This window comes from Nanorana parkeri, unplaced genomic scaffold, assembly GCF_000935625.1.
Source record: "Nanorana parkeri isolate BGI_ZX_2015 unplaced genomic scaffold, ASM93562v1 scaffold1147, whole genome shotgun sequence".
NCBI lineage: Eukaryota > Metazoa > Chordata > Amphibia > Anura > Dicroglossidae > Nanorana > Nanorana parkeri.
The window spans coordinates 77,920-94,027 of NW_017307415.1; the positions used below are offsets into that span (position 1 = coordinate 77,920).

Consider the following 16,108-nt stretch of genomic DNA (forward strand, 5'->3'; position numbering starts at 1 on the left):
GGGGCTGCGGAGATGTGATTGGAGGAGGGGGGCTGCGGAGATATGATTGGAGAAGAGGGGGCTGCGGAGATGTGATTGGAGAAGGGGGTCTTTAGATATGTGATTGGAGAAGGAGGGGCTGCGGAGATGTGATTGGAGAAGGGGGGGATGCGGAGATGTGATTGGAGAAGGAGGGGCGGCTGCAGAGATGGGAAGGGACCATGATTTGAGAGGGCTGGGAAAGGTGATGGGAGGTGCAGGAAATATGTGATGGAAGGGGTGCTGGAGTTGGGGGAGAGGTGCAGGGGCGACCGTGGTGATGGGAGAGTCCAGGGTGCATATGAAGATAGTGGAAAGAACAGAGGGCACGAGAGAGATGGGGGAGAAAACAGGCATATCTCCTAAACCTACAGGGGTAATTTATAGGTTTAAGGCCTGGTTCACACCTGTACGTTTTGTAGCACGTTAAACGCTCTATGAACGCTCTACAAAACGCTCAAACATGAAAATCCCATTGTTTTCTATGGGTATGGTTCACACCTTGCCGTATTTCAGCCCGTCTAAACACGCTACAAAACGGCCTACGCCTGAAAAGGTAGCTTCTGAGCTTTATGAGCTTATTTGCGGCGTTTTTGTCGCGCGTTTCCATTGGGATACAGCCAAGTAGCCCTCGGAAACGCGTGTTTCCGAGCTAAAAAAGCTTAACTCTTTCATTAAAGGGTGCCTCAATGCTGAGGAATCCATTAATGAATGGTAACCGCTGATTCTCAGCGGTTACCAGCCTTACAGGACCCCGAATAGCTGATCACGTACAGTGTATGTGAGCGGTCATTTGGGCACTTCGTGGAGGGACGTCTCCCATCACAAAGGGGTTAAAATGGCTACCACAGCGCCAGTTGGAACACTTTTTGTTTGATTACATGCTTGTAATCAAATATGTGATGGGGGGGGGGGCTCCCTGATGGCCTTTCTCAGAGCTGCGAGTAACAATGTCAAGATCCCAAAAACTAGGGTACCATTTTTTACACACTAAATACAAGGGTTTTTTTTGCCTTCCTCTGGATCAACAGTGTGTAGCTGTGGGCATAGTGTTCTGTTTAGGCTGTTCTTCTTCTTCTTTTTCTCCGTATCTCTATAGGTTGAACTCGATGGACTTGCGTCTTTTTTCAACCTGACTAACTATGTACTAATAGTTTTCTTCAAGTACTCGCCGATACCAATTACCAATACCCTTATTTTAGTGTCATGTGACAGTTTTTCTAAAACAATACAGACTAATGATTTTAAGGCAGTGGTGAAGTGCCGGGGCCCTGTGCCATCTGCAAAAGCTGGACCCAGGATTCTCCGCCACTGACTACAAGCTGTAGAGGGACTACAAATCTCAGCAATACATTATACAACAATGCAGAATACCACCAGCAATAGAAGACTACAAATCCCAGCTATACATTATACAGTAAATCAGATTTATACCATCAGCTAGAGATGACTACAAATCCCAGCGACACAGTATACAGCAATGCCGAATGGCAACTGGCTATAGAGTACTACAAATCCTAGCAATGCATTATACATCAATGCAGAATAATATGAAGCTTCATACTCTGTGCTGCTTCGGGGTGCCAGCCTGACGTCTCCAGCAGAGGATCTCAGGTAGCTGTGTGTGGTCTCAGGAGGACTGGGCAGGGTCTTAAAGGGCTGTCTGGGGTCTCAGGAGGCTGTGTGGGGTCTCAGGTGGCTGTGCAGGTTCTATGGTGGGCTGTGTGGGCTCTCAGTTGGGCTGTGCAGGTTCTATGAACTCGTGAAAATGCCCAGTATCGGCACCAATCCCATATTGGTGCATCCCTACCAAAGACTCCTTGTACATCTGAAGCCTTCTCTACACTGTAGACTTTACAGCGGATTAGAGTTGTCATCAACTGCAACCACTCCAACCCATAATGATACAGTACTGTATTATCTTCACACGTTTTATGTTTAATTTGCCTCAACAACCTATTGGGGACCCCTTCCACCCCCAGGACACATAGTAGCTACCTGGGTTGCTGTGGCTATAGTTATGCCACTGAATCAAACAAATTACTTATTGGGCCTGAAAAATCTATCCCCAGTTTTTTCTGTGGATAAAAAGGGAATAACAAAAACCTACATTGTATACAGTGCATGAAAGTTTGCATACTGGTTGTTCCCAAGGGACAACTGAATATATAGATAGAATATGAGCTGTGTGCACAAGACTGCCTGCTGTATTGTAAACACTGGTCTATTATTTTCAAGGCAGACTTGTAATTTCATGGGGAACAACAGGAGAATGTGCCTAGATTCAACTGCAGTCACTGACTTGTCCGTGCTATAGGTGGGAGTGATAAAATCTAGATGCATCAGACGCACAGGGTGATTTCAAAGTATCATAAAGAAGGGGATCGTAGACTAAAATAATTTGCAGGGTGGTGAATATTGACTCAGAGGACTGAGTGGGATTGAACACAACAGATCACCACAGGAAATAATTGATGCATTTATGATAAAGTGAATAATTGTCAATGTGAAAACAGTACAGAGCAGTAAATGCAATCATCAAATCAATAAATACTGTTAAGGTTACTGAGGCCTGAATTTCCGATTTAAGAACGGGAAATTCAGATGTTAGTGAACAGCTGTGAATGTGATTCCCAAATCTGGCCAGTAAATTTGCCTTATAAATGCACTAAAACTTTTGATGGCACAAAAGGAATGAATAAGCTTTTGGCTACGTAATACATATGCCCTTTTATGAGTGGGCTCCATAGCACATTCATTAGTTGGCCCCATATAAAAGTTCTTACAGCGAAATTAAGGTTTGTTCTCACAATTGCCAGCAGGTAGGATTTTATTGCTCTGAGAGGCTCTGTACGTCTCTTTTGCCATAAAACCTTCCATAAAACCTTCTGCCCCACCTGCTAGCAGTTCTCTTTTTTATTGTACACTGAGCTCTGGTGCAAGATTTTTTTTTTGCCCCCCCAAAAAAAACCCACAAACACAGCGCTCTCCTCCAGCAACGCTCGACCGGCTGTCACACTTTCTCTCCACCCCGCTGGGACACAGAGCAGCGCCCAGCAGGGAGGAAAGAAAGCAGGGTTGGGTTGCTGTATCGGCAGAAAAATTGCACTTTCGGCATTTAGCCGGTCGATATGTTTTGGCGGCCAATATATCGGTGCATCCCTAATATTTACAGCAATGCAGAATGGCTACATGAACATGAACTACACATCCCAGCAATAATTTATATTACAATAGCATTTCTGTATAAAGTACTGCTGAGATTTGTAGCACTCTACAGAGGGTGCCATTCTGCATTGCTTCAACAGTACTGTATACAACATTAGGCTACAAATAATAATTATTTTAATGATTTATTTACCCTTACCTCTTCTGTCTTCAGTTGTTCCTGTGTGTGTTCTGTTTGCTGGGTCCTCACTCCCAGAGGCGGCTCTAGACTTTGTGAGGCCTAAGGCGAAACTTAACCATGAGGCCCCATCTTACATATGCACTGTGGCAGTGTAAGCCAATGCCACGGTGTAAGATGGCGACCCAGGACTCTCAGCCAGAGGGGCTGAGAGGGTCCAGAATGTGAAACACGTTATAAGGAAGAACCTGGCTTTTCAGGTCCGTCCAGGTTTTCCTATTTGTAGCTGGGATCTGGAGCTCTGGAGATTTCGTAGAGCTCTGGGTGGGATGAGATCTCCAGTTCTGGGGCCAGGTGTTGCCATTGACCAGCCTGGGCTAATCAGGTGGCTGAGAGCAGCCTTATCAGGAAGCCAGCCCAGTGCTCAGGAGAGTGTTGGAGTTGTGTGTGTGTGCAGGGAGCACACAGACAAACTCGGGTGCGTGCTGGACGCACACGGAACAGCCAGGGGTGGCTGGGAGAGGTCAGGAAGGTCGGTGACCCCAGGGACCTGTGGTACAGACTGCTAAGAGAGCAGAATGAGGGCTCACGAGGGGTGAGCAAGCGTGAGTGTCTTGAAGCTGTGGAAAGCTACCGAGCGAAGCTAAAAGACTGTCTTATGTTGCTGTTTCAAGCTATTTTGTGTTTGCCCTTTCAATAAACTGTGTTTTCCTTGACTTACCTGGATTACAGTGGAGTGTCCTTGTTACAGCACGTATACATACACTCATATGTACACTCATATGTACACACATACATACATACATACATACAAAAATGCCAAGTAATTTACTCATGCACGCACACACTCATATACCCCGTTATTTATAGTACAGGTTTAAGAAGTCAGAACAACTCTGGAGATCTTAAAGGAGAACTAGGAGGTAAGTGCTTTTCACTCATCCTCATAGTTCTAGCTGACCTGTGACAATGAGACTGTCACAGGTCGGCTCAGTAGATCGAGAGGTGAGCGAACACATACCGGCGTTGGCTCACTTCTCGATCCTGTCACAGCTCCCTGCCGTGACAGGGGATGGGCTGGATCTGATCCTCTGCTGACTGGCAGAACGGACGGGGAACGGACGGGGGCGGGTACAGCTGGCTCTGCCTCTAGATAGGCAGAGCCAGCTGTCACTCACGCAGCTGGGCGGATCCAGACATAATTGTCGGGATCCGTTTCAGCTGCGGCGTCTCAATATACCGCGAGCTTAGGGTGATGGGAGGACGCTTGTTTGTGTTACCCTTAGGAGAACTATGGGGAAAAGCCCTAACCCCATAGTTCTCCTTTAAAAATAGCAGTAGATTTTCCTAAATATTAGGATGTATGTTAAAACATTTTAGATAATTATGACACTTAAATAAATGGGGACAGGTTAATTTTTATTTTCTATACATTGAAGACACATCTCTGACAGTGAGAGCAGAGCCGCATTTGCTGCTCTCATTGACAGCTGGTATACCGATGTATACCAGCTTTTTTCCCCCTAAACTTTCAGCAATAGAAAGATTTCGATACATGTATTTATTGCTGATACAATGTTTTCTGCAGGCTTTCTGATAGTTGTTGGAACGATCAAAAAACCTTTAGTCACATCTGATCCTGAATTGCTGCAGGATCAGTGTCACTAAGATTATTATTGGCTGTTCTTAGGTTTGAAGCAGCCTAATAATAACCAAAAATGTATTAAATTATCACGCAGTAATAGTGAGATTAATTCACAATGACTGCTTGCTATAATTAAATAAATAAAATAAATATGTAAAAAATGTTTTAAACAGTGAAAAGTGTAAAAATAAAATAAAGTGTAAAAAAATAAAGTTTAAAAAAATAAAAAACACATTACAGTATTGGTTTATGTTAAAAAAATCTGAGGGTTTAATGTCACTTTAACTCATTACAGTGAAAATCTGCAACTGAGCAGCAGATTTTTTTTTCACCCTAAGGCGTTAATTTATTTTATTCAATCCCCTCATGACAGTGATGTTCAAAGTATGTTGCTGTCACTAAGTGTGACACTTATGACAGTGACATTGTATGCCAGGTGACCACTTTTAGCTTTAGCATTTAGAGAAGAAAGATTTAAAATGTTATGTTTTAGTTTTAGGCCGAGAAGTACAGAAATATTTCTAAAATCCTAGGAATGTGAGTTTTTTCCAAATAAATGAATGTATTTATTGAATTTTTTTTTTTAGCTGTGCTGTTTTTGTAGAAAATACTACAAATCAAAACTGGGGAAAAAGTGTTTTTTGTTACGTTTTATTCCCTCTTTTTTATATTTTATTTGTCCTAAGTGAGGTGTTAGGTACACATATGTGATACAATTATATAGCCCTATCTGTCCTCTAAAAAACAATATATAATATGTGTGGTCGCAGTCATTTACGAACAAAAACTAAAAACAAGCTCAGTCACGAAGGGGTTAAAACAGTTTTGGGTTTTTGCAGGTGCGTACAGGAGTGTCCATATAGGGATGAATGGCTGAATCTGTAAGTTCCTTGATATCCAACCCTGCTGAAAAACAGTCTGTACGAAATTCTCATTGAAGAGCTAAAAACAAAGTTCAGCTGACCTTGTGAAGTACTTTTTAGCAATTTTAGGGATAAAATATTGCTCGCAAACATCAGTAGTTATGTGCTTATCAAATCCTCAAAATGGATGCACAACAGATCCTCTGATCTCCTTCCACTATGATAATATCATACACAGGACTACATCTATTTGGATAGCCGCAGAGCCGGCGTTACTGTATGGCAGGACAAGCGGCGAGGGCACTGCTTGGGGAGGGCGGCAAAATCATATCATTTGCAGAGAAACACCCTGAAGTAAATACTGTACATGCATGCAATAGTCCGGCCGGTGTAATGTTCACCCCGCCCTGCCTCTTGTTCTGTGCTTTGCCGCGCTGACTTTGAAGTTGCTGAGGGTGCTGTGTGGCCGTAGCTGTCATGTGCCGTCTGTAGAGCTGAGCACCTCCATAGTATGTTCCCCTGCCGCTATGTTAGTACAGTAGAACCTTCCAGACCTGGATTCTTACTCATCCTGCATAGGACTGTGAGGGATTATTATGCATGGAACAAATACTAGAGATTAAATTAAGTTTTTCCAGTACAGTGTAGAAGATATCATTAGTAGCTCACTGACTCATTGTGCGAAAAACTGTTGACTGGAATCCCTCCTAAAATTACAATACAGTTCTGTAGACTGAATTGCCATCTATATCAAATACAATAATAGTATGTACAAAAATGTGTTATTGTGCTGTCAACTTTCTGGGTTGAAGACCTCCAGTTGTGGAAAAACTAGAAATGAGTGTAATACAAACAAAATGTGTGTGTACTTTCTAGATGCTGCATTGTAACATATCATACATGTATGTACAGTATGAACTATACAACCAAATAAAGCATAAATAAACGTACTATTAAACACTTATACGCTATCAAACACAATTTACATATCTCACTGCCACCACAAATGATGAATTTGTCTTGCACGCAGTACAATCACCCGCACTGCAATGCATGCTACTGCAATATCCTGCGTTCCAGTCAGATGCCATTGCATACACTAATTCCAATTGCACCACATAGCCCTCCTGGGACCCCACACAGCCCACCCGAGACCCCGTACAGCCCTCCTGAGACCCTCTGCTGGAGACATCAGACCAGCACCGAACAACACAGAGTATGTAGCTTCATATTATTCTGCATTGCAATATAATGTATTGCTAGGATTCTTAGTCCTCTATACCTTGGAGTCAGTGGCAGAATTACGAGGATCACATCGGTTGCAGCGGTGACTGGCCTTGGTGCTCCACCACTACAAGTGCCGTGACGTCACGGCACTTGTATTCCTCAAACTACCAGTCCCCCCGACGGCAGGTGGGACATGTAGTTCCTACCTAGCGAGGAAGTGCCTCCAGGTTTTTGTGTAGACTGAGCAATATGGTCAGAGCCGTTGCTAGCGTAAAGCATGCCATACACAGATTCCTCCATCTACGCTAAACTGTGTGGATGGAGGAATCTCCTGCTGGGCCAAGCTTCAGTATCTTGCTAGTCGGCCCCGCTGGCTGCCAGAACATCTGAACAATGCCTGCATCCAATCAGATTGATCAGGTATTTTGACAGCCAGAGGGGCCGACTAGCAAGATACTGAAGCTTGGCCCAGTGGGAGATTCCTCCACCCACACAGTTTAGCATAGATGGAGGAGTCTGTTGCACTTTTCCCATCTGACCATAGAAAATTTGCAGACAATCTATAGGTGCATGGCCAGTTTAAGGCTGCATAGGCAGCCATCTGAGGGCGCCCCCGGGGGGAGGGGGCGCAAAAATGCACCTTCGCCTGTGTAGGCAAAAATCCTTGCACCGGCCCTGGTTAGCCGCCAAGAGATAACGATGGATGCAGTGCTGTAGGATATTGTCATAATGGAAGGAGATGGGAGGATCTCCCATGCATCCATGTTGTGGATTAGATAACAATATAACTACTGATAGTTGTGAATAGAATTTTAGTACCTATTTCAATGAAATTGCTAAACTTACTAATGAGGACAAAGCACTTTGTTCACTTTTACATATTCTAACAGATCATCCACTCATGCTACTATAGTACCCAGGCTTGGTAGAGAGAAAACATTAAAAACATATGTCAAGGCAAAAAAAAAAAAAAAATGAAAAAAACATATGCCGTACATCTTTGCAATATATGCACATTTCTCCCATGTTTTCTCGCTTTAAAGACACAGTAAGTACAGAACAATATGTGTTGATCTGCCAGAAATGCACTCTACTCGTGTTGCCTGATGGGATGAAATCACACAGCATATTGTGGACTAAGTGGTGTCAGCCCTCCCAGTTGTCTTTTGCTAAACTACTCAACCACTCTCACTCTCAGATCTCTACATCATGAAGCAGCTTGTTTCCTCTAGGTCCTATTGTTTTCCAGTAGCCATCACCTCCAGTGGTTCCTCCCGTGGAGATCCCTGCAGCTTTCCATGTGCCTAGGATAGACTGGTCACACTGACATCCTCACAGGGCAGAAGCCGAGGAGGGAAGAGACAGAGCAGGAAGTGGTTCAAATATTTAATAGTTTTTCCAGCATGCCTCAGCAGGGTCCCCAGTCCCACTGATTGGCCAGGCTATCAGTTATGCATAATACATGGTCAAATATCTGTCTAGCACACCCTACTGGAGAACACCCTGCTGACTACAGAATTCACAAAAATACAAAAATAATATTAGGAAAAATACTATCCCTACACTTACAATGCCTTTTGCACTTCCAGGTTGAGTGAGGCACTGGTGATGTAATCTTGGCCTCACAGATGCATTCTGGGAAGCTTACATCTCCAGTGCCTCTAGGAAATCTCATCTGTACACTGCAAAATCTTGTGAGATCTCAAGGGAAAGGCATTTTTCCTCCTCAGATGATGTGCACTGTTACATGTTCCAGTAGACAGATCCAGAGTTCCAGGAAGTAAAGGGAGATGGATTAATCTACCCCTAATGGGAATGGCCACTGTGAGAAGAATGAGGAGGAAAAGAAATATAAGGTATGCAAAGAATAAAAAGCCGACATTATGTGTGAGTATTAGACATGTGCGATTTGTTTCGTTCCGAATCGAAATTCGGACGAATTTTCGTAAATTCGGACATTCGGATGTATCCGAATTCCGAATTACAGACATAACGAATGCAAACGAATCCGAATTTCCATTTCCGAAATTCGGTAGCGTTCACACGAACGTTCGTTTCGTTTTCTGTTTTTATTCGTTTCTTATTCGTTTCGTTCGTTGGAGCAAAGTGACAGAGAAGGAGAAAAATATTTTTTCCCCCTCAAATGTCACTTTTGCTGCAAACGAACGAAACGAATAAGAAACGAATAATAAACTAATAAGAAACGAATAAGAACAGAAAACGAAACGAACGTTCGTACTAACGCTACCGAATTTCGTACGAATCCGAATCGAATTGACTTTCACACCCGAATCCCGAAAAACGAAATAACACAAATCCGAATTTAAAACGAAACAAATTTTTTGGCAGTGCACATGTCTAGTGAGTATCTGATTGTAGAATGTCATTACTAAACATTTCTAAATGTGTCTTGGATAAGGATGAAGTTCCTCTTTCAGAGTACTGCCTACAGAGCAGATGCCACAAGATGTATGTTTTTATCATTAATACCATAAGATTATTTTACAACCCTCTCTCTAGTTTCACTCTGACTTTCCCTTGCGTCATGCGTGACACACATAAACTTCAGCTTTGCATTCAAAACTGCTGTTAAATGAAATCTATTTTGCAAGAAGGTTGTATAATATGTTAGGAAAGATCGCTTCTCTGCCTTTTGGCTAAGAAGTGTAATATCTTATCAGTTCTTATCAGAGGAACAGCACCATCCTTGGGGGCGGGTTGCTTAGTACTCTTTGAAGTGAAGGTAGGTGTTGGGGTGTTCCATCCGTGATGGGAGCCCCTCAGCGCTAATGCCTTCTGATGGGGATGGGTGCTGCTCTGGTCTGGCCGGAAGGTGCAGAGGCCCATGGTGCTGTGCCCCCTGGGGGTGGCGTCCCAGGGTGTGTCACAGCACTTCTTGCATTATATACACTACGCCTCTTAGGCAGGCCTTTTGGCTATCCTGGGGCAATATTTTTTTACTCTGGTCGAAAGGCCTGCCATGGTTGGGCACGGGCACGTTATTTTACACACTCTTTTTATGCATGTTTGAGCACCTTTTGATGCCACAGAGACAGAGGGTGCAGGTACCTTCAGGGCCTGCCCTCCAGCTGTGGTGGAACTACAAATCCCATGAGGCATTGCAAGATTCTCACAGCCACAGACATGACTCCTGAAGAGATGCATCATGGGATTTGTAGTTTCACCACAGCTGGAGGTTTGCTACCCCTGCTTTAGACCCTTGGTTCTCAACTGGTGGGTCGAGACCCAAAAGTGGGTCGCGACCCTGTGTTTAGTGGGTCCCCATGTGCCTTCCACTTTTGTAGGTGAGAGGCTCCTCAGCCTCCCCCAAGCGCAGCACTGTCAGTTCTTGTGCCAAGCAGCCATTCCAGTGGGGTGGGCTCCATCCATATGTGCATTGCTTACAGCTCCCTTGCATGTCCTGTAGAGGAGCCTGGATCGGTGTGATGTAACATACTGGCTCTCGGCACCTCCACGGGAGTGCAAGGGAGCCGTATAAGCAATGCACATATGGATGGAGCTACATCACAGCAGCCCACACTGGACCCCAGGTCAAGGATCCACTCCAGTTCTCATAAGGTAGGGAGACTGGGTGGATCTTAAAAAAAGAACAAAAATTATTTTTTCGGGAGTGTGCATGTGCGTGTGTGAGATTACGTCTGTGGTTGTGTGTTTTTGAGGGCCCATTGACACTAATACAGTGCGTTAATCGCACAGTCCTGTGCGATTAGCGCACTGTACTTCACATGAATGGTACTTTGAATGGCACCCCAAATGCACCTCCCGCCCACAGTTCTATTGCCCGCATCGAAACGCACAGTACCGCAATGTCGTGCGTTCCATTGCAGGGCAACTTGGGTCAAGGACAACTTGACCAAGGACAAATGTGGGTCCTGAGGTTACACAGGTTGAGAACCACTGCTCTGGACCAACTGTTCCCTTGCCTATGTTTTCCCCTCCTGGTCCACCTTCAAATCACCTCATTCTCCAGTGCTGCTTTGTTAATGTAGGAGCCACTTCTGGGCTTGCTTCTATTTTCCCGGCGGTGCCCCTTCTAATCTGTCATGGAGGAGAGACTTTAGTGATTTCAAGCCTACACTCCATGGTGGTTAAGGAGGGGTGCTGCCGCACCAAAAGAAGGGAGCACAGAAGTGGGTCTAAAGCCAGTGATCCACCATGGAGGCCCACCACATAGCAATACATTATACAGCAATGCAGAATACCACCAGCTATAGAGGACTACATTACCAGCAATACATTATATAGCAACGCAGAATAATATGAAACTACATACTCTGTGTTGCTCCAGGGTAGTGGCCTGTGTGGAGTTTCAGGTGGGTTGTGCAAAGTTTCAGGTGGGTTGTGCAAAGTTTCAGGTGGGCTGTGCAGAGGTTCAGGTGGGCTGTGCAGAGGTTCAGGTGGGCTGTGCAGAGGTTCAGGTGGGCTGTGCAGAGTCTCAGGGGGGCTGTGCAGAGTCTCAGGTGGCCTGGTCGGGTCTCTGGTTGGCTGTGCAGAGTCTCAGGGAGACTGTGGGGGTCTCAGGTGGGCTGTGCGGAGTCTCAGGTGGGCTGTGCCGCGTCTCAGGTGGGCTGTGCCGAGTCTCAGGTGGTGCCGAGTCTCAGCTGAGCTGTGCAGAGTCTCGGGTGGGCTGGGCGGAGTCTCAGGTGGCCTGTCAGGGTCTCTGGTGGGCTGTGCAGAGTCTCAGGTGGGCAGTGGGGGTCTCAGGTGGCCTGGTGGGCTGTGCGGAGTTTTAGGTGGGCTGTGCGGAGTTTTAGGTGGGCTGTGCGGAGTCTCAGGTAGGCTGTGGAGGTCTCTGGTGGGGTTTAACGTTTTCGTTTTATTTATTTTTTAACTTTTTTATCAGGTTTTTTTTCCATTTTAATTTCTTTTATTATTTTTTTACTTTTTTCACTTAACTTTATTGTTATCACAAAGGGGACTAACAAGCACCTGTGTGATAGCATTCAGAAGTGACAGGTTCTCTTTATGAGCCTGCCCTCCAGTACAGACTCGGGACATGCGGAACCCGCTGGACTCGGGACATGCGGAACCCGCTGGACTCGGGACATGCGGAACCCGCTGGACTCGGGACATGCGGAACCCGCTGGATTTAGGACTAAAATCAGAAGTATACTCGCATATAATACAAGCCCCTCCCCTGCTACCTGATTGCCCGCTCTGTCTCCGTGCAGCCTTCTGGGCCCGCACTGAAGCATGTACTGATCTTCTAGGGCAGGGGTGGCAAACTCAGGCCCTCCAGCTGTGGTGAAACTACAAATCCCATGATGCATCTGCCTCTGTCGTGCCCGTGGCTGTGAGAATCTTGCAAAGCCTCAAGGGACTTGTAGTTCCACAACAGCTGGAGGGCCGGAGTTTGCCACCCCTGATCTAGGGCTAAGCAGGCACATGTACATCTGAAGGGATGCCGGGGATGTCCTGCTTGATAAAACATGGGCGTCAGTGAAAAAACATTGAGCTCTACTGCAGCCGTCACCGATGTTTTATCAAACAGGACATCCCCAGCATCCCTTTAGACGGGCATGTTTCATGCTCTTCTCTGGAGCCTTCAGAATGGTGTTGAACGCCGGTGCACGGGAGCACGTGCCCCCCTATCCCCCCATATCTACGCCCCTGGCTACTTCCACACTGCAAGGGTTATCTGCTCGTTTGTGTCTAGGTGCTAACAAAAAGTTGTTAAAAAAAAGTGCAAAAAATTACAAGTTTTTAAAAAAATGAAAGAAGCATAAAAAAATTAAATCACATATAATCATTTTTTTTAAAACACCCAAACAAATGTCAAAGTCCCTCCGCCCTCACATACACACGCAAGCATGCGTCAGGTTAGCCTACATGCGAAAACGACGATTGCGCCCCTTGCTCTGCACATGTTACATATTACCGCCAATTTCGGATCGTGAGCGATAATTCTAGGGCCATCAATCACTGATAACACTAAATTGATGAGCAATAAAAGCTTTTGAAGCGTCGCCTATGGCCAATTTTGGGTGTAGTGTTTTTTTTGCAATTTTAAGGTTTGACATGTTTGGTGTATTTACCCAACGTGACCCCGTCTTTTATATTTTACCAAAAAAATTGGGGTGATAATAAATGTTTACTAACATAATATATGTAGGGAAACAGTTTTTGTTTTTTTTAAATAAATTCAATACTTCTTTTTGATATAAAGTAAAAAATAAAACCCCCAGTGGGGATTACATACCACCAAAAGAAAGCTCTGTGTCCCCCCAAAAAATGATATAAAAATAATTTGCACTACAGCGTTGTATGACGGAATAAATGTCAGTCAAAGTTCCGCAGCGCTGACTACGGAAAAATGGACTGGGCAGGAAGGGGGTCTAACACCGCAATGTTCAAGTGGTTAATAGTTCTCCCAACATGCACAGCCCACCCCAAGCCTGTTGATAGGCCAGGTACTAACCATCCTTAACCCCTTCGTGACGGGAGACATACACTGTACGTCCCGTCACAAAGTGCCTATATGACTGGCCACGTACACTGTACATGACAAGTTATTTAAGGCTCTTTAATGTCGGTAACCGCTGATTCTCATCGGTTAACTTTCATTAATAAATGCCTCAGTATTGAGACATTCATTAATGAAATAGTTAAGCTTTTGTAAAAGCTTCTTTCTTTCATTAATGAAAGAATGAAGCCGTTACACACACACATACAGGATCGCTAAATAGCAATCCCGTATTTGACATCTGAAAATAGCAGAGAGGTAGCAGAGTGAGTCACCTCTCTGTTATTCGTTTTGACAGCTCGATAGCCCAATGTTTGATACATTTCAGGGACAGGAATATTACAATGTATATCTGTGCCTGAAATGTATCACTTTTGATCGTCTGGACACGATAAAAGACCTTTGGTGAGATCTGACATGCTGTCAGGATCAGTCTCTAAGGTTATTATTAGCTGTTCCTAAGTTTGGAGCAGCCTAATAGCCAAAAATGAAAAAAAGTTAATCTATCAAGCAGTCATAGTGACTGCTTGATATACAGTGACAAAAAATAAAAAAGGTTTTTCTTTTTTACTTTTTTTTGCAAAGTGTAAAAAAAATTAAAAATAAAATGTAAAACAAAATTAGGAAAATAAAAATTATATATAAAGATATTTTTAAGAAAGTATATTACTGCCGTGGAAGAATCACACAGCAAAAATGTAAAAAGTGTGTCAGTCATTTATGAACAGAAACTGAAAACTAGCTCAGTCATGAAGGGGTTAAAGGAGAACTATGATTTCAGGGCTTTTCCCCATAGTTCTCCTAAGGGTCATGGGAGGACATAAACTAGCGTCCTCCCATGACCCAAAGTTAAGTATACCGTGAGCTAAAGCTTGCGGTATACTGCTGCAGCCGGTAATGTCGGGATCCATCCAGCTGCGTGATTGACAGCTGGCTCTGCCTATCAGTCAGCGCTGGAAGATCGGACAGGGGAGGGGGGGGGGGGGTAATCCCTGCAGGGAGCCGTGAGTGACATTCACGGCTCTCTGCAGGGACAGGATCGTGAAGTAAGCGAGCGACGTTATGTGTTCGCTCACTTCCCGATCTATTGAGCCGACATCTGACAGTTTTATTGTCACATGTTGGCTTGAACTATGAGGTTGAGTGAAAATCACTCACCTCATAGTTCTCCTTTAACCACTTCAAGACCAGGTGTTTAGACCCCCTTCCTGGCCAGGCCATTTTTCAGTATTCAGCGCTGCGATACTTTGACTGACGTTTATTCCGTCATGCAACACTGTACTGAAATTAATTTTATACAATTTTTTTGGGGACAGATAGAGCTTTCTTTTGGTGGTATTTAATCACCACTGGGGGTTTTATTTTTTATTATAATTAGGAAAAATTTACTTAAAATTTTGAAAAAAAAACCTTTTTTGTAACATTGTTAGGAATGCATGCGTGTATGTATGGGTGGGGACTTAAAAAAGAATTAAAGAAATTTTTTTTTTTAATGTGTAACTTAAAAATTTTGGGGGGGGGGCTTTAATTTTTTTTTTTCACTAAACTTTATCACTATCACATACGGGGGCTAATAAAACCCCCCTATGTGATAGCAAAATATGTGACAGGTCCTCTTTATGGAGACATCAGGGGTCTCCAAGACCCCTAATGTCACCTAGGACCCCCCAAAAGAAGCTGATGAAGCAGAGATCTGCTCCATCAGCTTCTTTGCAGCTTCTGAAGCTGGAGAGTGACACAAGAATGCGGAAGTGATGTATTATACAACACTTCCGCATTCTTTCAGAGGAGAGGGGACCGGAGGGAGCTCGTGTACCGAGCTCCCTCTGATCCCATGTGACAGAGGTGACATGCTGATCCCGGGCTCCCACCGGGCACAGCGGAGCCCGGGATAAGTGGGACAGCAGGAGGGGGGGGACCGCGGAGGGGGGGGGACAGGACACCCCATACATGCGATCGGCCGGCTCTACAGCCAGCGGATCGCATGTATATTAACGGGCATCGCTGCCCGTTTTTAAATTGCGCAAGGGGGCGTGTCTGAGCAGACGCCCGCTCAGATCGAGAGAGCTCCTTGCCGGCCGTTTTTTTACTACGGCCGGCCCGGAGGTAGTTAATATGTAATGTTATCTCTAGCACACCCTGCTGGAGAAAACTCAGCAGGTGACTGAGAATAATCACTCCACAGTTAGAGGACACTAGCCAGCAGACAGCTTAGCTGACTTACTTCACACTATCAAATAACAAACACAAAAAAAGGGAATATATTAAAAATACAATGTCCCTACCCACGTTTCACAGAACTCAGTCTGCTTTTTCCGACCAAACGTGGAGATTATCTGTAATAGTATACATAAAGCAGAAGCATTAGAATGAGAAGCATAAATGACATTGTCAGTGTGTTTCTAGATTACAACAAATATATGCTTGCCATATAGAGAACACATATAGATCAGGCCCAAGGGTGAATTCCACAGGCACATGGGACTTTGGGCCTCTCCAGAAGCCAACTTGTCACTGCATATACA

At 44.5% G+C, this 16,108-nt stretch overlaps 1 long non-coding RNA gene across 1 annotated transcript in view; it reads left to right on the forward strand.

The window, feature by feature from the left end:
• The window catches only part of LOC108796668, a 12,420-nt gene extending 10,066 nt beyond the window's left edge, over nt 1–2,354 (forward strand). Inside the window, exon 3 of the long non-coding RNA XR_001941826.1 lies at nt 2,343–2,354. This is a non-coding gene — a long non-coding RNA (uncharacterized LOC108796668). The remainder of the gene's footprint in view (nt 1–2,342) is intronic.
• Nucleotides 2,355–16,108: the final 13,754 nt, after the last annotated feature.